We start from the raw sequence: 26734 nt of genomic DNA, 5'->3' as shown, positions 1-26734 counted from the left end.
AATGACTGTCAGCATCACTTTGAGGTTGTTCCAAACACTTACTACATTACCGTAAGCATCACTGAGTTAATTAGCAACAATCACTACATTACTGTTAGCATCATTTTGAGTTCATTAGCAATTCTTACTCCATCACTGTCGCATCATTTTGAGATCATTCGCAATTCTTACGACATCACTGTAACATTAATTTGAGGTTAGTAGCAACTCTTACTTCATGACTGGCAGCATCACTTTGAGGTTGTTCAAAACTCTTACTACATTACTGTCAGCATCACTGAGTTTATTAGCAACTATCACTACATTACTGTTAGCATCATTTTGAGTTCATTAGCAATTCTTCCGACATCACTGTAGCATTATTTTGAGGGTAGTAGCAACTCTTACTACATGACTTTCAGCATCATTTGAAATTGTTCGAAACACTTACTACATTACTGTAAGCCTCACTGAGTTTATTAGCAACTATCACTACATTACTTTTAGCATTATTTTGTGTTCATTAGTAATTCTTATGACATCACTGTCACATCATTTTGAGATCATTAGCAATTCTTCCGACATCACTTTCGCAGGTAAAAGCTCCAATCCTAGCCACTCAGATGCAGCAGCAGAAGAAGCATTCATCCACCCTGACAGTCAGAGCATCAAGTCAAGAAAACATCAACCATCTTGTAGTTCCAAACCTCCACCTGTCAGATTCAGCTACTTCTTATTGTGGGACTTTAAACTTGAACACAATGGAATTTGGACAAGGAGTTTTCCTTCAAGTCCAAACATCATCGTCCAGCCTCCAACCAGAGGTCCATCAGTTATCATGGAGCCACAGGTGGAGTCTGGATTTTTTTCTAGAATGAGACGGCAATGACAGTCCTGCCAAGTGACATCACTGACATGACTGGATGACTTCAGTCATGTGACTGGATGACTTCAGTCACGTGACTGGATGACTTCAGTCACGTGACTGGATGACTTCAGTCACGTGACTGGATGACTTCAATCACCTGACTGGATGACAGTGTAGATGCCAATGTAGAGGTTGGGGAAATAGTCTCTGAGAATCCAGCTTGAACCCACAGCCTCCTTGTTTTCCAAAAACCCAAACAGCGACCATCAGTCTCCCTCCAATCCTGTACTTGGGTAAACAACAAAAACAGAGTAAAAGTCTCTGGCAACATATTTGTTTCCTGAAGGGTTTCTTCATGTATGTGTGGTGTACCTGCTTTCCCAGAGGACTGCCATCTTTGTTCTGTGGGCTGACATGTTTTAGTGTCAGCACAGGTCTTGGCGCTGAGACTGAACTCTCATTCTCCTCCAAGTATTATTTCCACCTCACACTCCTGCATATATTCAAGTGAACAGGGAACACAAATTTATGCTCAACTTCTCCTGTGTATTCATCCACAGTCACTAAACAACAACCAAACCAAACAAAAGAGGGTTTGCTAGCATGGCGATCAGCTGTAGTTCACCATCTTATCCAGGTCACATGACTCAGGAGTGGCGTGGCCATCTGGCAACCAAAGGGTGGCTGGTTTGATCCTCACTTTCTCCAGTGACCATGTCAAAGTGTCGTTGAGTAAGCGACTGAACCCCGAAATACTTCTGATGAGTAGGTTGGCTCCTTGCATGGCAGCCTTCAGCATCAGTGTGTGAGTGTGTGTGAATGAGAGGACATTGTTCAGCTCCTTGAGTGCTGCTGAGGTAGAAAGGCTCTGTACAAACTGAGTCCTTTTACCATTTCTTTCCTGCTTCTAGCAGCGCTGTTGTCACTTCCTGTGACCGTGGGAGGGAAGGAGTCCCCCTTCAGAATCAGTTTGATATCATGATGTTACTTCCTCTTCAACATGCCTTTAGCAGACCAACTCAGAGAGCAGCACAGTGAGGTAGTGTGGCCGAGCGGTCTAAGGTGCTGGATTAAGGCTCCAGTCTCTGAAGAGGTGTGGGTTCAAATCCCACCACTGCCATCATGTCACTGGAGAGGTGTGGAAGTTCTCTGACTGTCTCTCCTCTCTCTTTCACTGATATCTTCAAACCTGTGACCAAAAGAAGAATCCTCCTCTGAGTCCACAGACCTGAGCATCGCTGCTCTGACTACCAGGTTACCTCCTGGTTATCAGGGTGAAGTCATGGTGAGGTAGTCAGTTGTTCCTTTGTTTTTTGACAGAGGCTTCATTGTGAATTAAATAATTTTAATTCTTTACTTGAAGTTTCACGCTGTTTCGATTGAAAAAGGCCAGTTCCTGGAGAAGATCTTCTAGGGGTCCAGGTTAAAGCGTTGCCCCAGCTGGCACCAGGCGCTGACCCAGGTCCTGCATGGGAGATACTGTCAGTTCTGTTCTGCCCTGCTCACAACCACAGGCTGGTGTTGAGGCCTGCAGCAACCAGGGCCCCAGTCACCAAGAGTATAAAGGCTGGTCATTGTGGCAGTGGGAGGAGTCAAAATGAAGACAGACCAATGTGAGCAGGACGTTACTGGAGAAGTCAGAAGAACTTGACCATGTTTCCTACTTTCCTCTACTTTTGATGATGACAGTTTGTTCAACATTAAGCTTCATCCAGTACCATGTTGTCAAACACTGGAACCTCCACAGCACCTGAACAGGGACTTGAACCCTGGACCCTCAGATTAAAAGTCTGATGCTCTACCCTCTGAGCTCCTCAGGCTCTTTCTACAGCATTGAGACAGGAACAGAAACACCTGTGAAGGTCAAACTGCTGCTTTCTTGACTTGTTCAGTCCTCCATGTTGAAGTCCACCAGGCTTTTGATTGGCTCTGATTCTCTGTGGCAAAATCCAACAAGAGGCTCCAAAAATGTCCTGAATGTCACAAGAATGCACAGGACAAGATGTTAGTTTCCTTCATGTCTGCAGTTCCTCCACTGGAAAGTAAAGTCAATGCTGCTCCTCTGCTGAAACCTGGGATCGGACCAGGGACCTTTAGATCTTCAGTCTAAGGCTCTTCCAACTGAGCTGGTTCAGTTCTGAGGGAGGGCCCTGCTTCTCTTATTTATAATCTCTTCCACTCTCACTGGACCTTAGAGAGGATTGGAGCTTCTGAAGTCCTGACACATTGAACAGTTCTCCAGGACCATTTTTGATGGATGTCTGGATCACACCAGCCTTTTTTGTTTGTCTTCTTGCACCACTGTGCCGCCCCTACTAGTCGTCTACATATCAGTGTTCTCAGTATTGCACGAACATTCACATCAGTATTGTGCTAATATTTTATTTCCTGGCTCTTCAATCCTCCTATTATGAAGTTGATTGCTTCAGCGACCAGGAGACGTTATCATTGGCAGCTAGTTTGCTATTATTGCTGCTGCTGTTGTTGGTTGTGTGTCTGTCTTCCATCCCCCTGTCCCTCTGTCTTTCTCTCTGCTTGTCTTTCACCCTCATCTTGTTCCCATCTTTTTGTCATTCTCTCCCTCCTTTCTCTCTGTCTTTTGTCTTTTCTTCTCTTTGTTTGTCTTCTGCTGTCTGTCCTGTCCTGCTCTCTTTCAACAACCAACCAGTCAAACCAGACGTCTGGTTAAAAAAATATGATAAAAGAACTCTTGGTTTGATTTGGCTTGAGACATGAAGAAGATAGGATTGTTTTCCTTTCATTTTAGAAGCTTTTCCAGATTCATGAAAAGATCATCAATCAGTGCAGTATTTCAGACAGACTTCTGGTCCGTGAGGACGAGGAATCCAGCACAGATCCACAGAACTCCAACTGCCATCTTTGATGGTTCCTTTACAGTCTGTAGGGTGGAGAGATCCTCCTGAGTCTGGCTTGGAATGTTTTTCTGTGGATGTGTTGGCCCTGTGATGGACTGGTGACCTGTCCAGGGTGAACACGGCCTGTCGCCCAAAAGCTGCTGGGATAGGCTCCACCCCCTCCATGACCCTGAACAGGATAAGCAGAAGACAATGGACAGAAGTCCTGACACATTGAACAGTTCTCCAGGACCATTTTTGATGAAGGTCTGGATCACACCAGCCTTTTTTGTTTGTCTTCTTCCAGTGTCCTCAACATTGTGTGAGCCAATAATTCCACATCTGTACCAGACACACCTCTGGTTGGTGGGTTTATGGATCTTTCTGTTCTAACAGTGTCTTTTATCTTGCTTTTATCTTTTCTTTGTATCTGCATTCTGTGGTGCACGGTGGCTCTGGAACTAACTAACTAACTATTGTCACTGTACCCCCCCCCCCCCCCCGTACAACGAAAATAAAAGATTCTGATTCCGATTCTGACACACACACACACACACACACACACACACACACACACACACACACACACACACGTGTATCAACATGATGTTCCGAATGTTTCACTGTCTGTGGTTGTCCAGCTCTCCTTGCCTCTTCACTGTCATTGTCAGAACTCGGAGCAGTCTTCCTCTCCAGGTGATGTCTCTGAGTGATGATGATTGCTGTCTGTTCAACCAGCTTCATTTGTTGATATCTGAGAAGGACTGAAGACAGCAAAGTGTGCTGATTGGCCAACAACCCCTCACAGGTCAAAGGTCACTGCTCTGAGGCGGACCAGTTTACTGTAACAGTGGTGGCACCATCCACTGCTGGCGCTCTCTTCAGTGCTTCTTGTTTCTGCCCTTTGTGTGTGAGCTCCTAGAGCAGCTGGTCCGGCTCCCCCCCCCCCCCTTTTCTTTTCTATTCCTCTAATTTATTTTTTGATTTTCTATTTTTGTAATTCATCATCGATCTCGGCTCACGGTCGCTACACTCTTGACCTCCTGTGAGCCTTGAAGAGAGAGAAGCCACCTTTGTGTCGGAGAAGAGCAGCTTAGTCCAGGCAGCCAGCAGCCTGAGACCAGAGGGTAGCCAATCAACGCGCTTCCCTTCTTCATCGAGCGAATCTCAGCGGGAGCCATGGTCGACGAGGTGGAGGCTTTGGAGGCCGTCCTCCCACCAGTTCGTTGGAGAGGCGTCGTACATCGATGGGAGAATCCAGCTGAGAACGTAAGCCGGTTACGTTGGTTTTCACCGATTCAGGCCTGGACTCCTGTCTCGCTGCCAAACTCCGCCTGACTCCGTAGAGCTGGTCAGCCTCCACTCAGTCCTCTTCATTTGGTTGGAGGTCACCATCGTTCATCCTACACACCTTTCCACCTGCCTCTTAGCCGTCTACTTGAAGCTCAGATAAATCCAGGCTAATTCATACCTGCTACTCAATATGGGCCTTAATTACTCTGCTGGAATTATCACTCTGTCTTAAGGGTTTTCTTCATTGTATTAAATCCTCTTTAATTTCCAAGAAGTCTTCCAACTCATTCATTCATGCAAGCCACTGATCCACAAGACCTCATTGATGAGCTTCAACCTGAGACTGACTGTTTCTCGTTGGACGAGACACCCATTCAATGAGACTCATTGTCAGTCCATTGAAATCTACTGGTGTTCCTGGTGAGTTGATTTAACAACATGAGCTGACAGAATCTACGTTCAGGTAGGAACCACCACATCCAGGGGTCTGGACCTTTGAGCAGGCAGAGCCATCAAAGTAGCAGACAAAGCTAGCAGACATTAGCATTGAGAAGAAACTGATACCTGAGCCTACTTTTGGGTCTGGACCTTTGAGCAGGCAGAGCCATCAAAGCAGCAGACTAAGCTAGCAGACGTTAGCATTGAGAAGAAACTGATACCTGAGCCTACTTTTGGGTCTGGTCAGGTGATGACACAATAATATGACATCATTGTCAGACTGACGCCTGCTCAACACTGACCAAACGCCGCCCTATTGCATTGTGAGAAATTTCTGCTTGGCTCGCGTACATCAAAACACACAAAGAAATTTCTCCAGAATCAGTATGGATAGTGGATAAAATTGAGTCCACACTGGTTTTTCATTCTGAGTCGGGTGCAGGTGTGGAATTTCAGACACAGTCTGTGTTTGTGTTGTTTATTCAGTGATTTTTCTGACAATTCCCAATCAAAGCCCCACATTGCTAATGAACTCAAAATGATGCTAACAGTAATGTAGTGATAGTTGCTAATAAACTAAGTGATGCTGACAGTAATGTAGTAAGTGTTTCGAACTCCCTCAAAATGATGCTGACAGTAATGTAGTAAGAGTTGCTAATAACCTCAAAATAATGCGACTGTGATGTGGGAAGAATTGCTAATGACCTTAAAATGATGCTTCAGTGATGTAGTAAGAATTGGTAATGAACTCAAAATGATGCTACAGTGATGTAGTAAGAATTGCTAATAAACTCAAAATGATGCTAAGAGTAATGTAGTGATAGTTGCAGCTAAACTCAGTGATGCTTACAGTAATGTAGTAAGTGTTTCGAACAACCTCAAAGTGATGCTGACAGTCATGTACTAAGAGTTGCTACGAACCTCAAAATAATGCGACAGTGATGTTGGAAGAATTGCTAATGATCTCAAAATGATGCGACAGTGATTTAGTAAGAATTGCTAACGAACTCAAAATGACGCTAACAGTAATGGAATGAAAGTTTCGAACAACCTCAAAGTGATGCTGACAGTCATGTCGTAAGAATTGAGAGTCCGGGTTTTCCAAGTTGATCTCCTCCCACGCATGAATTCTCTGGTATCCTTCCACTTACTGCGAAGACGAGCCGTGGATGTATTGTCCTGAGCCCAGGGCTTGTCAGATACCATGACCCTCAACTAAATGTGGCAGAAACCCTGACCTCTTCATTTAGGGCTGGAAGGTGTGAGAGATACTGGGAGCTCATCGAGGCTACGTCCTCCGCGGTCTCCTCAGGCTGGCCAGCAAAAGAGGAGACCGCCAACTGGACGGGACAGGCGGTCACCGTTGTTGTTGCCGCCGTCGTCGGCCTTTCTTTCTTTCTTTCCTTTTTTCACACGATCACAGGGGAGAGCGCGGACGCAGTCCCCCACTGTCAGAAATTATGCAGTTGAGATTCCCACATTTGGGGAATTCACCAGGGTCAGCACAGCCCCAGTGCAATGGCTGAGCCTCACCCGGGGAGAACCACCTTGCTGATCATGGTATCTCCCCTGCCAGGTAAGTATGACTCGCTGAGCTTAGGAACAGACATGAGCTCCAGGGACACAGCCTTCTGACTGACAGGCAGGGAGGCCGACACAGCGCCTGATCTTTCCTACCTTGTGCCAATCTGCCGCGTGCGCAGCCCCCTGTTTCTCACAACGATGCCAGATGTCGGATATCCCAAGCCCGGGAAGCTCGACCGATGCCGTTTTCAAGGCTCACCTTCTCGCTGGGGGCACCAGCGTGGCCTCTAACCGCACGCATCGTGCCCCGCAGTAAAAAAAAACAATCTCCGTCCGCTTTCACCCTTGGATGGAGCGTCGCGACCATGAGAGCTGTCAACGCAAGCGGCCCAATTCCGAAAGACTGAAGGCAGCAAGCTGGGGTTTCACATTTCAACATCAAGTTCACAACCCATCTCTGGGCAAAACAGGCACATTGAAGGTTCAGGTCTTTCAGAGTTCATTCCAAAGCCTTTTGGGAAAGGCTCCGAGAGCAGTGCCGTCAGCGGACCTCCATCCTTATCTGGAGTGCAAACGGAGCCACAACTTGACGCCCAGCGGCAGCGCGGGCGGAAATCCAGCCCCGGCCTCATGTGCAGCACTCGAGAGTTGGCCTGAAGAGCACGGGATTTGCTCCTGACAAAAGGGGAGGGGCCCGCACTGTTCCTGGAAGGCCATTGCGGCCGCAGGCTGAGGAAAAGCTGCAGTGCAGGAGGAGAACCCTGGTCCGGCTTTGGGTGGAGCAGGTGAGGGAGTGCCTGGCGGAGGCTTGTTTTATTTCCGACGAGAAATGCGGGGCATTGCACCACTCCTGGAAACACTGCAATACCAGGTTGATGCGTGGAAAGGACGGAGCAAGCTCCCGTTCCATCTCCCTGTTCCAAAAAGCAATTTAATATATGGTTCCCGGATAGGGAACGTACCAGATATTAAACTGATAAAAACAGATACTACACTTGATCTTAGCCAAAAGGCCGAGAAGCGATGCCTGTCAGCCACCCGACGTGAGAGCCAGCACCCCCGGTACAGCCAATCCCGGCCGCGGCTGTGGGCAGGAACTGCAACATTTTGGGTGGCGACACAAAATGCAGTGCCATAAACACTACATCTGGCACACTGGTTGTCCCCACTGCTATCCAAAGCAAAGGCAATCGGTGCCTTCACCCCGCTATGCTAGTGGGGCGACTCAAAGTAAAACAAAGCGGTGTTCAAAGCCACAAGCCAGCGACTCATCCTGGAGTCGGGGTTTTCCAAGTTGATCTCCTCCCACGCATGAATTCTCTGGTATCATTCCACTTACTGCGAAGACGAGCCGTGGATGTATTGTCCTGAGCCCAGGGCTTGTCGGATACCATGACCCTCAACTAAATGTGGGAGAAACCCTGCCATCTTCATTTAGGGCTGGAAGGTGTGAGAGATACTGGGAGCTCATCGAGGCTACGTCCTCCGCGGTCTCCTCAGGCTGGCCAGCACAAGAGGAGACCGCCAACTGGCCGGGACAGGCGGTCACCGTTGTTGTTGTTGCCGCCGTGGTCGAGCGCGGACGCAGTCCCCCACTGTCAGAAATTATGCAGTTGAGATTCCCACATTTGGGGAATTCACCACGGTATCCAAAGCCCGGGAAGCTCGGCCGATGCCGTTTTCAAGGCTCACCTTCTCGCTCGGTGAACCAGCGTGGCCTCGAACCGCATTAGAATTGCTAATGAACTCAAAATGATGCTAAAAGCAATGTTGTGAAAGTTTCGAATAACCTCAAAGTAATGCTGACAGTCATGTAGTAAGAGTTTCTTTGAACTTCAAAATAATGCGACAATGATGTCGGAAGAATTGCTAATAATCTCAAAATAATGCGACAGTGATGTCGTAAGAATTGCTAATAAACTCAAAATGATGCTAACAGTAATCTAGTGAGAGCTGCTAATAACCTCAAAATGATTCTGACAGTAATGTAGTAAGAGCTGCTAATAACGTCAAAATAATGCTACAGTGATGTCGTAAGAATTGCTAATAAACTCAAAATGATGCTAACAGTGATGTCGTGATAGTTGTTAATAAACTCAGTGAAGCTTAAAGTAATGTAGTAAGTGTTTTTAACAACCTCAAAGTGATTCTGACAGTCATGTCGTAAGAGTTAAAAACGAACCTTAAAATAATGCTAACAGTAATTTAGTAAGAGCTGCTATTAACCTCAAAATAATGCGACAGTAATGTAGGAAGAATTGTTAATGAAATCAAAAATGATGCTAACATTAATGTAGTGATAGTTGCTTATAAACTAAAAGTGATGCTTAAAGTAATGTAGTAAGTGTTTCGAACAACCTCAAAGTGATGCTGACAGTCATGTAGTAAGAGTTGCTAACAACCTCAAAATAATGCGACAGTGATGTCAGAAGAATTGGTAATAACCTCAAAATGATGCTGAAAGTGATGTGGTCAGAATTGCTAATGAACTCAAGATGATGCTAACAGTAATGTAGTGATAGTTGCTAATAAACTCATTGGTGCTTAAAGTAATGTAGTAAGAGTTTTTAACAACCTCAAAGTGATGCTGACAGTCATGTAGTAAGAGTTGCTACGAAACTCAAAATAATGCGACAGTGATGTAGTAAAAGTTGCTACGAACCTCAAAATAATGCGACAGTGATGTCGGAAGAATTGATAATGATCTCAAAATTATGCGACAGTGATGTCGTAAGAATTGCAAATAAACTCAAAATGATGCTAACAGTAATGGAGTGAAAGTTTCGAATAACCTCAAAGTGATGCTGACAGTCATGTGGTTAGAGCTGCGAGTAACCTAAAATTGATGATGACAGTGATGTCGTAAGAATTGCTATTGAACTCAAAACGATGCTAACAGTCACGTGGTGAGAGATGCTAATAAACTCAGTGATGCTGACAGTAATGTAGTAATAGTTGCTAATAACCTCAAAATGATGCGACAGTGATGTCGTAAGAATTTCTACTGAACTCAAAATGATGCGACAGTGATGTCGTAAGAATTGCTAATGAACTCAAAATGATGCGACAGTGATGTCAGAAGAATTGCAAATGAACTCAAAATGATGCTGACGGTCATGAAGTGAGAGTTGCTACTATCCTCAAAATGATGCTACAGTGGTGTAGGAAGAGTTGCTACGAACCTTAAAATAATGCGACAGTGATGTTCTAAGAATTTCAAATGAACTCAAAATAATGCTGACGGTAATCTAGTAAGAGTTGCTAAAAAACTCAAAATAATGCGAAAGTGATGTCGTAAGAATTGCTAATAAACTCAAAATAATACTGACATTATTATAGTAAGAGTTGCTACGAACCTCAAAATGATGCTACAGTGATGTAGGAAGAATTGTTAATGAATTAAAGAATGATGCTGATGGTAATGTTGTGAGAGTTGCGAAAAACCTCAATATGATGATTACAATAATGTCGTAAGAATTCCTAATGAACTCAAAATGATGCTACCGTGATGTTCTAAGGATTGCTAATAAACTCAAAATGATGCTAACAGTAATGTAGTGATAGTTGCTAACAAACTCAAAGTGATGCTGACAGTAATGTAGTGAAAGTTTCGAATAACCTCAAAGTGATGCTGACAGTCTTGTAGTAATATTTGCTACGAACCTCAAAATGATGCTACAGTGATGTAATTAAAGTTACTAATGATCTCAAAATGATGCTGAGAGTGATGTCGTAAGATTTGCTAATAACCTCAAAAAATGCTACAGTGATGTAGGAAGAGTTGCTCACGACCTCAAAAACAATGCTCCAGGGATGTAGGAAGAGTTGCTAATAACCTCAAAATAATGCGACAGAGATGTCGTAAGAATTGCTAATGAAATCAAAATAATGCTAACAGTAATGCAGTGAAAGATTCGAATAACCTCAATGATAATAATGAACTCAAAATGATGCTGACAGTGATGTAATGAGAGTATCTACTAATTTCAAAAAGATGCGAAAGTGATGTCATGAGAGTTGCTTCTAACCTAATAAATGATGTGAAAGTGATGTGGTGAGAGTTGCTACTATCCTCAAAATGATGCTACAGTGATGTAGTGAGAGTTTCGATGAACCTCAAAATGATGCTCCACTGATGTAGTGAGAGTTGCTTAAAACCTTAAAATGATGCTGACAGTCATGTAGTGAGAGTTGCTCCTATCCTCCAAATGATGCTACAGTGATGTAGTGAGAGTTGCTTAAAATCTCAAAATAATGCGACAGTGATGTGGTGAGATTTGCTTCTGTCACGACCCGGCTCAGAAATCGTGACAGCGAAGGAGGGAGACGCAGACTAAACGTGACACACAACTAATAATTTATTATTAATAACGCAAAATCAACACAAGGCAAACCATAACGTACAGTGGAGTGTGGTTATCAGTAGTGTCAGTGGTGAGTGCGAGTGTGTGCATGAGTGTACAGGGGGTGTATGTGTGCGGTGTGATGGATGCAGAGAACTAAACAAGACATAACTCAAGAAACACAACCATCGCTCCGACGTGGGCCAGGAGGAGTGAGCGAGAGACAACCGGCCAGGTTGGTCGCCTGCTTTATAGCTGGGAGACGCCGGGCCCAGGTGCTCCCAATTAGTCAGCAGCTCCGCCCCATGAAGCTCGAACCTGAGAAGGGAAGGAAGTCAAAAATAATGCAACGCCCCCATGCCCGTGACCATGGGGACGTGACACTACGAACCTCAATATGATGCTCCAGTAATGTAGTGAGAGTTGCTACTAATCTAAGAAATGATGCTCCAGTGATGTAAAAAGAATTGCTACAAACCTAAGAAATGATGCTACAGTGATATAGTGAGAGTTGCTTAAAACCTCAAAATGATGCTACAGTGATGTAGTGAGAGTTGCTAAAAACCTCAAAATGATGCTACAGTGATGTAGTGAGAGTTGCTTCAAACCTTAAAATGATGCTGACAGTCATGAAGTGAGAGTTGCTACTTTCCTCAAAATGATGCTACAGTAATGTGGTGAGAGTTGCTAAAATTCTCAAAATGATGCTTCAGTGATGTGGTGAGAGTTGCTTAAAACCTCAAAATGATGCTACAGTAATGTAGTGAGAGTTGCTAAAAACCTCAAAATGATGCTACAGTGATGTAGGAAGAGTTGCGAAAAACCTCAAAATGATGCTACAGTGATGTAGTGAGAGTTGCTACGAACCTCAAAATGACGCTACAGTGATGTGGTGAGAGTTGCGAAAAACCTCAAAATGATGCTACAGTAATGTAGTGAGAGTTGATACTAACCTCAAAATGATGCTACAGTAATGTAGTGAGAGTTGCTACGAACCTCAAAATGATGCCAAAGTGATGGAATGAGACTTGCTACTAACCTAAGAAATGATGCCACAGTGATGTGGTGAGAGTTGCAACTAATCTCAAAATGATGCCAAAGTGATGTCATGAGAGCTGCTACGAACCTCAAAATGATGCCAAAGTCATTTAGTGAGAGTTGCTAAAAACCTAAAAATGATACTGACAGTAATGTAGTGTGAGTTTCTGTTAACTCAAAATAATGCTACAGTGATGTAGTGAGAGTTGCTACCAACCTCAAAATGATGCTGATAGTGATGTAGTGAGAGTTGCTAAAAATCTCAAAATGATGCTATCAGTAATGTTGTGACAGTTGCTAAAAACCTCAAACTGATGCTACAGTGATGTAGTGAGAGTTGCTACTAATCTCAAAATGATGCTGACACTCATGAAGTGGGAGTTTCAAAAATCCTCAAAATGATGCTACAGTGATGTAGTGAGAGTTGCTACTAATCTCAAAATGATGCTGACAGTGATGTAATGAGAGTTGCTACTAACTTAAGAAATGATGCTCCAGTGATGTGGTGAGAGTTGCTAAAAACCTCAAAATGATGATTACAGTAATGTATTGAGAGTTGCAACTCACCTAAAAATGATGCTGGAGTGATGTAGTGAGAGTTGCTAAAAACCTAAGAAATGATGCTGCAGTGATGTGGTGAGAGTTGCTAAAAACCGCAAGATGATGCAACAGTAATGTCGTGAGAGTTGCTACGATGCTCAAATGATGCTACAGTGATGTAATAAGAATTGCCACTAACCAAACAAATGATGCTACAGTGATGTAGTGAGAGTTGCGAAAAACCTCAAAATGATGCCACAATAATGTAGTGAGACTTGCGACTAACCTCAAAATGATGCTGATAGTGATGTCATGAGAGTTGCTCCGAACCTCAAAATGATGCTACAGTGATGTAATGAGAGTTGCTACTAACCTAAGAAATGATGCTACAGTGATGTGGTGAGAGTTCTACGAACCTCAAAATGATGCTGACAGTAATGTAGTGAGAATTGCTACGAACCTTTAAATGATTCGACAGTGGTGTCGTAAGAGTTACTACTATCCTCAAAATGATGCTTCAGTGATGTAGTAAGAGTTGCTACTACCCTAAGAAATGATGCTCCAGTGATGTGGTGAGAGTTGCTAAAAACCTCAAAATGATGCTGACAGTAATGTAGTGAGAGTTTCTGCTAAACTCAAAATAAGGCTACAGTGATGTAGTGAGAGTTTCAACTATTCTCAAAATGATTCTTCAGTGATGTAGTGAGAGTTGCTACTAACCTCAAAATGATGTTACACTGATGTGGTGAGAGTTCTACGAACCTCAAAATGATGCTCAAGTGATGTAATGACAGTTGCTACTAATTTAAAAATGATGCTAAAGTGATGGAATGAGAGTTGCTCCGAACCTAAGAAATGATGCGACAGTGATGTAGTGAGAGTTACTAGGATGCTCAAAATGATGCTTACAGTTATGTAGTGAGAGTTGCTTAAAACCTAAAAATTGATGCTAAAGTCATGGAGTGAGAGTTGCTACGAACCTCAAAATGATGCAGTGATGAAGTAAGAGTTGACACTATCGTCAAATTGAAGCTTACAGTAATGTAGTGAGAGTTTCTTCTTAACTGAAAATAAAGCTACAGTAATGTAGTGAGAGTTTCTTCTTAACTGAAAATAAAGCTACAGTGATGTAGTGAGAGTTTCTTCTTAACTGAAAATAAAGCTACAGTGATGTAGTGAGAGTTTCTTCTCTCATAAGAAATGATAATCAAGTGATGTAATGAGAGATGCTACGAACCTAAGAAATGATGCTACAGTGTTGTAGTGAGAGTTGCTACTAATGTCAAAATGATGCGGACAGTGATGTAATGAGAGTTGCTAAAAATCTCAAAATGATGCTATCAGTAATGTTGTGACAGTTGCTAAAAACCTCAAACTGATGCTACAGTGATGTAGTGAGAGTTGCTACTAATCTCAAAATGATGCTGACACTCATGAAGTGGGAGTTTCAAAAATCCTCAAAATGATGCTACAGTGATGTAGTGAGAGTTGCTACTAATCTCAAAATGATGCTGACAGTGATGTAATGAGAGTTGCTACTAACTTAAGAAATGATGCTCCAGTGATGTGGTGAGAGTTGCTAAAAACCTCAAAATGATGATTACAGTAATGTATTGAGAGTTGCAACTCACCTAAAAATGATGCTGGAGTGATGTAGTGAGAGTTGCTAAAAACCTAAGAAATGATGCTGCAGTGATGTGGTGAGAGTTGCTAAAAACCGCAAGATGATGCAACAGTAATGTCGTGAGAGTTGCTACGATGCTCAAATGATGCTACAGTGATGTAATAAGAATTGCCACTAACCAAACAAATGATGTTACAGTGATGTAGTGAGAGTTGCGAAAAACCTCAAAATGATGCCACAATAATGTAGTGAGAGTTGCGACTAACCTCAAAATGATGCTGATAGTGATGTCATGAGAGTTGCTCCGAACCTCAAAATGATGCTACAGTGATGTAATGAGAGTTGCTACTAACCTAAGAAATGATGCTACAGTGATGTGGTGAGAGTTCTACGAACCTCAAAATGATGCTGACAGTAATGTAGTGAGAATTGCCACGAACCTTTAAATGATCCGACAGTGGTGTCGTAAGAGTTACTACTATCCTCAAAATGATGCTTCAGTGATGTGGTAAGAGTTGCCACTACCCTAAGAAATGATGCTCCAGTGATGTGGTGAGAGTTGCTAAAAACCTCAAAATGATGCTGACAGTAATGTAGTGAGAGTTTCTGCTAAACTCAAAATAAGGCTACAGTGATGTAGTGAGAGTTTCAACTATTCTCAAAATGATTCTTCAGTGATGTAGTGAGAGTTGCTACTAACCTCAAAATGATGTTACACTGATGTGGTGAGAGTTCTACGAACCTCAAAATGATGCTCAAGTGATGTAATGACAGTTGCTACTAATTTAAAAATGATGCTAAAGTGATGGAATGAGAGTTGCTCCGAACCTAAGAAATGATGCGACAGTGATGTAGTGAGAGTTACTAGGATGCTCAAAATGATGCTGACAGTAATGTAGTGAGAGTTGCTTAAAACCTAAAAATTGATGCTAAAGTCATGGAGTGAGAGTTGCTACAAACCTCAAAATGATGCAGTGATGAAGTAAGAGTTGACACTATCGTCAAATTGAAGCTTACAGTAATGTAGTGAGAGTTTCTTCTTAACTGAAAATAAAGCTACAGTAATGTAGTGAGAGTTTCTTCTTAACTGAAAATAAAGCTACAGTGATGTAGTGAGAGTTTCTTCTTAACTGAAAATAAAGCTACAGTGATGTAGTGAGAGTTTCTTCTCACATAAGAAATGATAATCAAGTGATGTAATGAGAGATACTACGAACCTAAGAAATGATGCTACAGTGTTGTAGTGAGAGTTGCTACTAATGTCAAAATGATGCGGACAGTGATGTAATGAGAGTTGCTACAAACCTAAGAAATAATACTCCAGTGATATGGGGAGAGTTGCCAAAAACCTAAAAATGATGGTGACAGTGATGTAGTGAGATTTGCTACGAATCTCAAAATGTTGCTAAAGTGATGCAATGAGAGTTGCTACTAACCTAAGAAATGATGCTGCAGTGATGTGGTGAGAGTTGCTACGAATCTCAAAATGATGCTAAAGTAATGTAGTGAGAGTTGCTACTGATCTCAAAATGATGCCACAGTGTTGTAAAGAGAGTTGCGACGAACCTCAAAACGATGCTTACAGTGATGTAGTGAAACTGCGACTAACCTCAAAATTATGCTTGCAGTGATGTCGTGAGAGTTGCTACGAACCTCAAAATGATGCGAACGTGATGTAGTGAGAGTTGCTATGAACCTAAGAAATGATGCGACAGTGATGTAATGAGATTTGCTTAAAACCTCAAAATGATGCTACAGTGATATAGTAAGAGTAACTACGAACCTCAAAATGAATCTGCAGTGATGAAGTAAGAGTTTCTGCTTAACTGAAAATAGAGCTACAGTGATGTAGTGAGAGTTGCTACTCATCTAAAAATTATGCTACAGTCATGTAATAAGAGTTTCTTCTCAAATAAGAAATGATAATCAAGTGATGCAATGAGAGATGCTACTAACCTAAGAAATTATGCTACAGTGATGTCGTGAGAGTTGCTACTCATCTAAAAATTATGCTACAGTCATGTAATAAGAGTTTCTTCTCACATAAGAAATGATAATCAAGTCATGTAATGAGAGATGCTACTCACCTAAGAAATGATGCTACATTAATGTAGTGGGAGTTGCTACTCATTTCAAAATGATGCTGACAGTGATGGAGTGAGAGTTGCTCGTAACCTAAAAATGATACGACAGTGATGTAGTGAGAGTTCCTACTAAGCTAAGAAATGATGCTAAAATGATGTAATGAGAGTTGCTACAAACCTAAGAAGTGATGCTACAGTGATGTGGTGAGAGTTGATAGTAATTTCAAAAAAAATGCTAAAGCAGTGTAATGAGAGTTGCTACTTCCCGAAGAAATGATGCTACAGTGATGTAGTGAGAGTTGCTACGAACCGCAAAATGATGCTACATTGATATAATGAGGGTTGCTATTTACCTAAGAAATGATGCAACAGTGATGTGGTGAGAGCTGCTAAAAAGCTCAAAATGATGCTACAGTGATGTAATGAGGGTTGATAGTAATTTCAAAATCACACTTAAGTGATGTAATGAGAGTTGCTACTTTCCTAAGAAATGATGCTACAGTGATGTGGTAAGAGTTGCTACGAACCTCAAAATGATGCTACAGTGATGTAATGAGAGTTGCTACGAATCTCAAAATGATGCTACAGTAATGTCGCGAGAGTTGCGACTATCCTCAAAATTATGCGACAGTGATGTACTGAGAGTTGCTACCAACCGCAAAATTATGCTAAAGTGATGTAATGAGGGTTGCTATTTACCTAAGAAATGATGCTACAGTGATGTGGTGAGAGTTGCTACAAATGTCCAAATGATGCTAGAGTGATGTAATGAGAGTTGCTACATACCTAAGAAATGATGCTACAGTGATGTGGTGAGAGTTGCTACGAACCTCAAAATGATGCTACAGTGATGTGGTGAGAGTTGCTACGAACCTCAAAATGATGCTACAGTGATGTAATGAGAGTTGCTACGAATCTCAAAATGATGCTACAGTAATGTCGCGAGAGTTGCGACTATCCTCAAAATGATGCGACAGTGATGTATTGAGAGTTGCTACGATCCTCAAAATGATGCGATGGTGATGTGGTGAGAGTTGCTACGATCCTTAAAATGAGGTGGCAGTGATGTAGTGAGAGTTGATACTAATCTCAAAATGAAGCTGACAGTGATGTGGTGAGAGTTGATAGTAATTTCAAAATCACGCTAATGTGATGTCATGAGAGTTGCTACTTTCCTAAGAAATGATGCTACAGTGATGAAGTGAGAGTTGCTACTTACCTAAGAAATGATGCTACAGTGATGTGGTGAGAGTTGCTAAGATCCTCAATATGATGCTACAGTAATGTGGTGAGAGTTGCTACGGACCTCAAAATGATTCTACAGTGATGTAGTGAGAGTTGCTACAAATGTCCAAATGATGCTAGAGTGATGTAATGAGAGTTGCTACAAACCTAAGAAATGATGCTACAGTGATGTGGTGAGAGTTGCTACTTACCTAAGAAATGATGCTACAGTGATGAGGTGAGATTTGCTACGAACCTCAAAATAATGCGACAGTGATGTCGTGAGAGTTGCGACTATCCTCAAAATGATGCTACAGTTATGTAGTGAGAGTTGCTATGAATCTCAAAATGATGTAACAGTGATGTCGTGAGAGTTGCTACGATCCTCAAAATGATGCTATAGTGATGTAATGAGAGTTGCTACAAACCTAAGAAGTGATGCTACAGTGATGTGGTGAGAGTTGATAGTAATTTCAAAATAATGCTAAAGCAGTGTAATGAGAGTTGCTACTTCCCTAAGAAATGATGCTACAGTGATGTAGTGAGAGTTGCTACGAACCGCAAAATGATGCTACAGTAATATAATGAGGTTTGCTATTTACCAAAGAAATGATGCTACAGTAATGTGGTGAGAGTTTCTACAAAGCTCAAAATGATACTGAGAGTAATGTAGTGTGAGTTGCTACGAATTTCAAAATGATGCTAACGTGATGTAATGAGAGTTGCTAATAACCTCAAAATGATGCTACAGTGATGTGGTGAGAGTTGATAGTAATTTCAAAGTCATGCCAAAGTGATGTAATGAGAGTGGCTACTTACTTAAGAAATGATGCTACAGTGATGTGGTGAGAGTTGCTACGAACCTCAAAATGATGCTACAGTAATGTGGTGAGAGTTGCTACGGACCTCAAAATGATTCTACAGTGATGTAGTGAGAGTTGCTACGATCCTCAAAATGATGCTACAGTAATGTATTAGGTTGCTAAAAACCTCAAAATGATGCTACAGTGATGTAGTGAGAGTTGCTACGATCCTCAAAATGATGCTACAGTAATGTATTAGGTTGACTAAAAACCTCAAAATGATGCTCCAGTGATGCAGTAAGAGTTGCTTAAAACCTTAAAATGATGCCACAGTGATGTGGTGAGAGTTGCTACTAACCTAAAAAATGATGCTACAGTCATGTAGTGAGAGTTGCTAAAAACCTCAAAATGATGCTGACAGTGATGTAATGAGAGTTGCTACTAACCTAAGAAATGATGCCACAGTGATGGGGTGAGAGTTGCTACTAATCTCAAAATGATGCTAAAGTGATGCAGTAAGAGTTGCTTAAAACCTTAAAATGATGCTGACAGTCATGTAGTGAGAGTTGCTTAAAATCTCAAAATGATGTGACAGTGATGTGGTAATAGTTTCAAAAAACTCAAAATGATGCTCCAGTGATGTAGTCAGAGTTGCTACGAACCTCAAAATGATGCTGACAGTCATAAAGTGAGATTTGCTACTATCCTCAAAATGATGCCACAGTGATGTGGTGAGAATTGCTAAAAATCTCATAATGATGCGAAAGTGATGTGATGAGAGTTGCTCAAAACCTCAAATGATGCTGTCAGTAATGTAGTGAGAGTTGCTACGAACCTCAAAATGATGCTACAGTAATGTAGTAGGAGTTACTAAAAATCTAAAAATGATGCTGAAGTGATGTGGGGAGAGTTGCTAAAATCCTCAAAATGATGCTACAGGATGTAGTGAGAGTTGCCACGAACCTCAAAATGATGCTACAGTAATGTAGTGAGAGTTGCTACGAAGCTCAAAATGATGAAACAGTAATGTGGTGAGAGTTGCTTAAAACCTCAAAATGATGCTGCAGTGATGTAGTGAGAGTTGGTACGGACCTGAAAATGATGCTCCAGTGATGCAGTAAGAGTTGCTTAAAACCTCAAAATGATGCTAAAGTGATGTGGTGAGAGTTTCTTAAAATCTCAAAATGATGCGACAGTGATGTGGTAAGAGTTGCTACAAACCTAAGAAATAATACTCCAGTGATATGGGGAGAGTTGCCAAAAACCTAAAAATGATGGTGACAGTGATGTAGTGAGATTTGCTACGAATCTCAAAATGTTGCTAAAGTGATGCAATGAGAGTTGCTACTAACCTAAGAAATGATGCTGCAGTGATGTAGTGAGAGTTGCGACTGATCTCAAAATGATGCCACAGTGTTGTAAAGAGAGTTGCGACGAACCTCAAAACGATGCTTACAGTGATGTAGTGAAACTGCGACTAACCTCAAAATTATGCTTGCAGTGATGTCGTGAGAGTTGCTACGAACCTCAAAATGATGCGAACGTGATGTAGTGAGAGTTGCTATGAACCTAAGAAATGATGCGACAGTGATGTAATGAGATTTGCTTAAAACCTCAAAATGATGCTACAGTGATATAGTAAGAGTTACTACGAACCTCAAAATGAATCTGCAGTGATGAAGTAAGAGTTTCTGCTTAACTGAAAATAGAGCTACAGTGATGTAGTGAGAGTTGCTACTCATCTAAAAATTATGCTACAGTCATGTAATAAGAGTTTCTTCTCAAATAAGAAATGATAATCAAGTGATGCAATGAGAGATGCTACTAACCTAAGAAATTATGCTACAGTGATGTCGTGAGAGTTGCTACTCATCTAAAAATTATGCTGCAGTCATGTAATAAGAGTTTCTTCTCACATAAGAAATGATAATCAAGTCATGTAATGAGAGATGCTACTCACCTAAGAAATGATGCTGCATTAATGTAGTGGGAGTTGCTACTCATTTCAAAATGATGCTGACAGTGATGGAGTGAGAGTTGCTCGTAACCTAAAAATGATACGACAGTGATGTAGTGAGAGTTCCTACTAAGCTAAGAAATGATGCTAAAATGATGTAATGAGAGTTGCTACAAACCTAAGAAGTGATGCTACAGTGATGTGGTGAGAGTTGATAGTAATTTCAAAAAAAATGCTAAAGCAGTGTAATGAGAGTTGCTACTTCCCGAAGAAATGATGCGACAGTGATGTAGTGAGAGTTGCTACGAACCGCAAAATGATGCTACATTGATATAATGAGGGTTGCTATTTACCTAAGAAATGATGCAACAGTGATGTGGTGAGAGCTGCTAAAAAGCTCAAAATGATGCTACAGTGATGTAATGAGGGTTGATAGTAATTTCAAAATCACACTTAAGTGATGTAATGAGAGTTGCTACTTTCCTAAGAAATGATGCTACAGTGATGTGGTAAGAGTTGCTACGAACCTCAAAATGATGCTACAGTGATGTAATGAGAGTTGCTACGAATCTCAAAATGATGCTACAGTAATGTCGCGAGAGTTGCGACTATCCTCAAAATTATGCGACAGTGATGTACTGAGAGTTGCTACCAACCGCAAAATTATGCTAAAGTGATGTAATGAGGGTTGCTATTTACCTAAGAAATGATGCTACAGTGATGTGGTGAGAGTTGCTACAAATGTCCAAATGATGCTAGAGTGATGTAATGAGAGTTGCTACATACCTAAGAAATGATGCTACAGTGATGTGGTGAGAGTTGCTACGAACCTCAAAATGATGCTACAGTGATGTGGTGAGAGTTGCTACGAACCTCAAAATGATGCTACAGTGATGTAATGAGAGTTGCTACGAATCTCAAAATGATGCTACAGTAATGTCGCGAGAGTTGCGACTATCCTCAAAATGATGCGACAGTGATGTATTGAGAGTTGCTACGATCCTCAAAATGATGCGATGGTGATGTGGTGAGAGTTGCTACGATCCTTAAAATGAGGTGGCAGTGATGTAGTGAGAGTTGATACTAATCTCAAAATGAAGCTGACAGTGATGTGGTGAGAGTTGATAGTAATTTCAAAATCACGCTAATGTGATGTCATGAGAGTTGCTACTTTCCTAAGAAATGATGCTACAGTGATGAAGTGAGAGTTGCTACTTACCTAAGAAATGATGCTACAGTGATGTGGTGAGAGTTGCTAAGATCCTCAAAATGATGCTACAGTAATGTCGCGAGAGTTGCTACAAATGTCCAAATGATGCTAGAGTGATGTAATGAGAGTTGCTACAAACCTAAGAAATGATGCTACAGTGATGTGGTGAGAGTTGCTACTTACCTAAGAAATGATGCTACAGTGATGAGGTGAGATTTGCTACGAACCTCAAAATAATGCGACAGTGATGTCGTGAGAGTTGCGACTATCCTCAAAATGATGCTACAGTTATGTAGTGAGAGTTGCTATGAATCTCAAAATGATGTAACAGTGATGTCGTGAGAGTTGCTACGATCCTCAAAATGATGCTATAGTGATGTAATGAGAGTTGCTACTTCCCTAAGAAATGATGCTACAGTGATGTAGTGAGAGTTGCTACGAACCGCAAAATGATGCTACAGTAATATAATGAGGTTTGCTATTTACCAAAGAAATGATGCTACAGTAATGTGGTGAGAGTTTCTACAAAGCTCAAAATGATGCTGACACTCATGAAGTGGGAGTTTCAAAAATCCTCAAAATGATGCTACAGTGATGTAGTGAGAGTTGCTACTAATCTCAAAATGATGCTGACAGTGATGTAATGAGAGTTGCTACTAACTTAAGAAATGATGCTCCAGTGATGTGGTGAGAGTTGCTAAAAACCTCAAAATGATGATTACAGTAATGTATTGAGAGTTGCAACTCACCTAAAAATGATGCTGGAGTGATGTAGTGAGAGTTGCTAAAAACCTAAGAAATGATGCTGCAGTGATGTGGTGAGAGTTGCTAAAAACCGCAAGATGATGCAACAGTAATGTCGTGAGAGTTGCTACGATGCTCAAATGATGCTACAGTGATGTAATAAGAATTGCCACTAACCAAACAAATGATGTTACAGTGATGTAGTGAGAGTTGCGAAAAACCTCAAAATGATGCCACAATAATGTAGTGAGAGTTGCGACTAACCTCAAAATGATGCTGATAGTGATGTCATGAGAGTTGCTCCGAACCTCAAAATGATGCTACAGTGATGTAATGAGAGTTGCTACTAACCTAAGAAATGATGCTACAGTGATGTGGTGAGAGTTCTACGAACCTCAAAATGATGCTGACAGTAATGTAGTGAGAATTGCCACGAACCTTTAAATGATCCGACAGTGGTGTCGTAAGAGTTACTACTATCCTCAAAATGATGCTTCAGTGATGTGGTAAGAGTTGCCACTACCCTAAGAAATGATGCTCCAGTGATGTGGTGAGAGTTGCTAAAAACCTCAAAATGATGCTGACAGTAATGTAGTGAGAGTTTCTGCTAAACTCAAAATAAGGCTACAGTGATGTAGTGAGAGTTTCAACTATTCTCAAAATGATTCTTCAGTGATGTAGTGAGAGTTGCTACTAACCTCAAAATGATGTTACACTGATGTGGTGAGAGTTCTACGAACCTCAAAATGATGCTCAAGTGATGTAATGACAGTTGCTACTAATTTAAAAATGATGCTAAAGTGATGGAATGAGAGTTGCTCCGAACCTAAGAAATGATGCGACAGTGATGTAGTGAGAGTTACTAGGATGCTCAAAATGATGCTGACAGTAATGTAGTGAGAGTTGCTTAAAACCTAAAAATTGATGCTAAAGTCATGGAGTGAGAGTTGCTACAAACCTCAAAATGATGCAGTGATGAAGTAAGAGTTGACACTATCGTCAAATTGAAGCTTACAGTAATGTAGTGAGAGTTTCTTCTTAACTGAAAATAAAGCTACAGTAATGTAGTGAGAGTTTCTTCTTAACTGAAAATAAAGCTACAGTGATGTAGTGAGAGTTTCTTCTTAACTGAAAATAAAGCTACAGTGATGTAGTGAGAGTTTCTTCTCACATAAGAAATGATAATCAAGTGATGTAATGAGAGATACTACGAACCTAAGAAATGATGCTACAGTGTTGTAGTGAGAGTTGCTACTAATGTCAAAATGATGCGGACAGTGATGTAATGAGAGTTGCTACAAACCTAAGAAATAATACTCCAGTGATATGGGGAGAGTTGCCAAAAACCTAAAAATGATGGTGACAGTGATGTAGTGAGATTTGCTACGAATCTCAAAATGTTGCTAAAGTGATGCAATGAGAGTTGCTACTAACCTAAGAAATGATGCTGCAGTGATGTGGTGAGAGTTGCTACGAATCTCAAAATGATGCTAAAGTAATGTAGTGAGAGTTGCTACTGATCTCAAAATGATGCCACAGTGTTGTAAAGAGAGTTGCGACGAACCTCAAAACGATGCTTACAGTGATGTAGTGAAACTGCGACTAACCTCAAAATTATGCTTGCAGTGATGTCGTGAGAGTTGCTACGAACCTCAAAATGATGCGAACGTGATGTAGTGAGAGTTGCTATGAACCTAAGAAATGATGCGACAGTGATGTAATGAGATTTGCTTAAAACCTCAAAATGATGCTACAGTGATATAGTAAGAGTAACTACGAACCTCAAAATGAATCTGCAGTGATGAAGTAAGAGTTTCTGCTTAACTGAAAATAGAGCTACAGTGATGTAGTGAGAGTTGCTACTCATCTAAAAATTATGCTACAGTCATGTAATAAGAGTTTCTTCTCAAATAAGAAATGATAATCAAGTGATGCAATGAGAGATGCTACTAACCTAAGAAATTATGCTACAGTGATGTCGTGAGAGTTGCTACTCATCTAAAAATTATGCTACAGTCATGTAATAAGAGTTTCTTCTCACATAAGAAATGATAATCAAGTCATGTAATGAGAGATGCTACTCACCTAAGAAATGATGCTACATTAATGTAGTGGGAGTTGCTACTCATTTCAAAATGATGCTGACAGTGATGGAGTGAGAGTTGCTCGTAACCTAAAAATGATACGACAGTGATGTAGTGAGAGTTCCTACTAAGCTAAGAAATGATGCTAAAATGATGTAATGAGAGTTGCTACAAACCTAAGAAGTGATGCTACAGTGATGTGGTGAGAGTTGATAGTAATTTCAAAAAAAATGCTAAAGCAGTGTAATGAGAGTTGCTACTTCCCGAAGAAATGATGCTACAGTGATGTAGTGAGAGTTGCTACGAACCGCAAAATGATGCTACATTGATATAATGAGGGTTGCTATTTACCTAAGAAATGATGCAACAGTGATGTGGTGAGAGCTGCTAAAAAGCTCAAAATGATGCTACAGTGATGTAATGAGGGTTGATAGTAATTTCAAAATCACACTTAAGTGATGTAATGAGAGTTGCTACTTTCCTAAGAAATGATGCTACAGTGATGTGGTAAGAGTTGCTACGAACCTCAAAATGATGCTACAGTGATGTAATGAGAGTTGCTACGAATCTCAAAATGATGCTACAGTAATGTCGCGAGAGTTGCGACTATCCTCAAAATTATGCGACAGTGATGTACTGAGAGTTGCTACCAACCGCAAAATTATGCTAAAGTGATGTAATGAGGGTTGCTATTTACCTAAGAAATGATGCTACAGTGATGTGGTGAGAGTTGCTACAAATGTCCAAATGATGCTAGAGTGATGTAATGAGAGTTGCTACATACCTAAGAAATGATGCTACAGTGATGTGGTGAGAGTTGCTACGAACCTCAAAATGATGCTACAGTGATGTGGTGAGAGTTGCTACGAACCTCAAAATGATGCTACAGTGATGTAATGAGAGTTGCTACGAATCTCAAAATGATGCTACAGTAATGTCGCGAGAGTTGCGACTATCCTCAAAATGATGCGACAGTGATGTATTGAGAGTTGCTACGATCCTCAAAATGATGCGATGGTGATGTGGTGAGAGTTGCTACGATCCTTAAAATGAGGTGGCAGTGATGTAGTGAGAGTTGATACTAATCTCAAAATGAAGCTGACAGTGATGTGGTGAGAGTTGATAGTAATTTCAAAATCACGCTAATGTGATGTCATGAGAGTTGCTACTTTCCTAAGAAATGATGCTACAGTGATGAAGTGAGAGTTGCTACTTACCTAAGAAATGATGCTACAGTGATGTGGTGAGAGTTGCTAAGATCCTCAATATGATGCTACAGTAATGTGGTGAGAGTTGCTACGGACCTCAAAATGATTCTACAGTGATGTAGTGAGAGTTGCTACAAATGTCCAAATGATGCTAGAGTGATGTAATGAGAGTTGCTACAAACCTAAGAAATGATGCTACAGTGATGTGGTGAGAGTTGCTACTTACCTAAGAAATGATGCTACAGTGATGAGGTGAGATTTGCTACGAACCTCAAAATAATGCGACAGTGATGTCGTGAGAGTTGCGACTATCCTCAAAATGATGCTACAGTTATGTAGTGAGAGTTGCTATGAATCTCAAAATGATGTAACAGTGATGTCGTGAGAGTTGCTACGATCCTCAAAATGATGCTATAGTGATGTAATGAGAGTTGCTACAAACCTAAGAAGTGATGCTACAGTGATGTGGTGAGAGTTGATAGTAATTTCAAAATAATGCTAAAGCAGTGTAATGAGAGTTGCTACTTCCCTAAGAAATGATGCTACAGTGATGTAGTGAGAGTTGCTACGAACCGCAAAATGATGCTACAGTAATATAATGAGGTTTGCTATTTACCAAAGAAATGATGCTACAGTAATGTGGTGAGAGTTGCTACAAAGCTCAAAATGATACTGAGAGTAATGTAGTGTGAGTTGCTACGAATTTCAAAATGATGCTAACGTGATGTAATGAGAGTTGCTAATAACCTCAAAATGATGCTACAGTGATGTGGTGAGAGTTGATAGTAATTTCAAAGTCATGCCAAAGTGATGTAATGAGAGTGGCTACTTACTTAAGAAATGATGCTACAGTGATGTGGTGAGAGTTGCTACGAACCTCAAAATGATGCTACAGTAATGTGGTGAGAGTTGCTACGG

At 41.1% G+C, this 26734-nt stretch overlaps 2 non-coding genes across 2 annotated transcripts; both read right to left on the bottom strand.

Annotated features, from left to right (window-relative positions):
* Nucleotides 1–6853: 6853 nt before the first annotated feature.
* LOC147272004 (U1 spliceosomal RNA) lies at nt 6854–7017 on the bottom strand. The gene has a single exon (XR_015116653.1). It is a non-coding gene; the product is annotated as a U1 spliceosomal RNA (small nuclear RNA).
* Nucleotides 7018–7791: 774 nt separating this feature from the next.
* Nucleotides 7792–7982, bottom strand: LOC147272003 (U2 spliceosomal RNA). The gene has a single exon (XR_015117392.1). It is a non-coding gene; the product is annotated as a U2 spliceosomal RNA (small nuclear RNA).
* Nucleotides 7983–26734: the final 18752 nt, after the last annotated feature.

Source organism: Aulostomus chinensis, chromosome 1 (genome assembly GCF_037954235.1).
Source record: "Aulostomus chinensis isolate RoL2024-O1b breed Wild chromosome 1, RoL_Achi_v1.0, whole genome shotgun sequence".
In the NCBI taxonomy this organism is placed as follows: Eukaryota; Metazoa; Chordata; class Actinopteri; order Syngnathiformes; family Aulostomidae; genus Aulostomus; species Aulostomus chinensis.
This window is presented reverse-complemented; position numbering and strand designations above follow the sequence as displayed.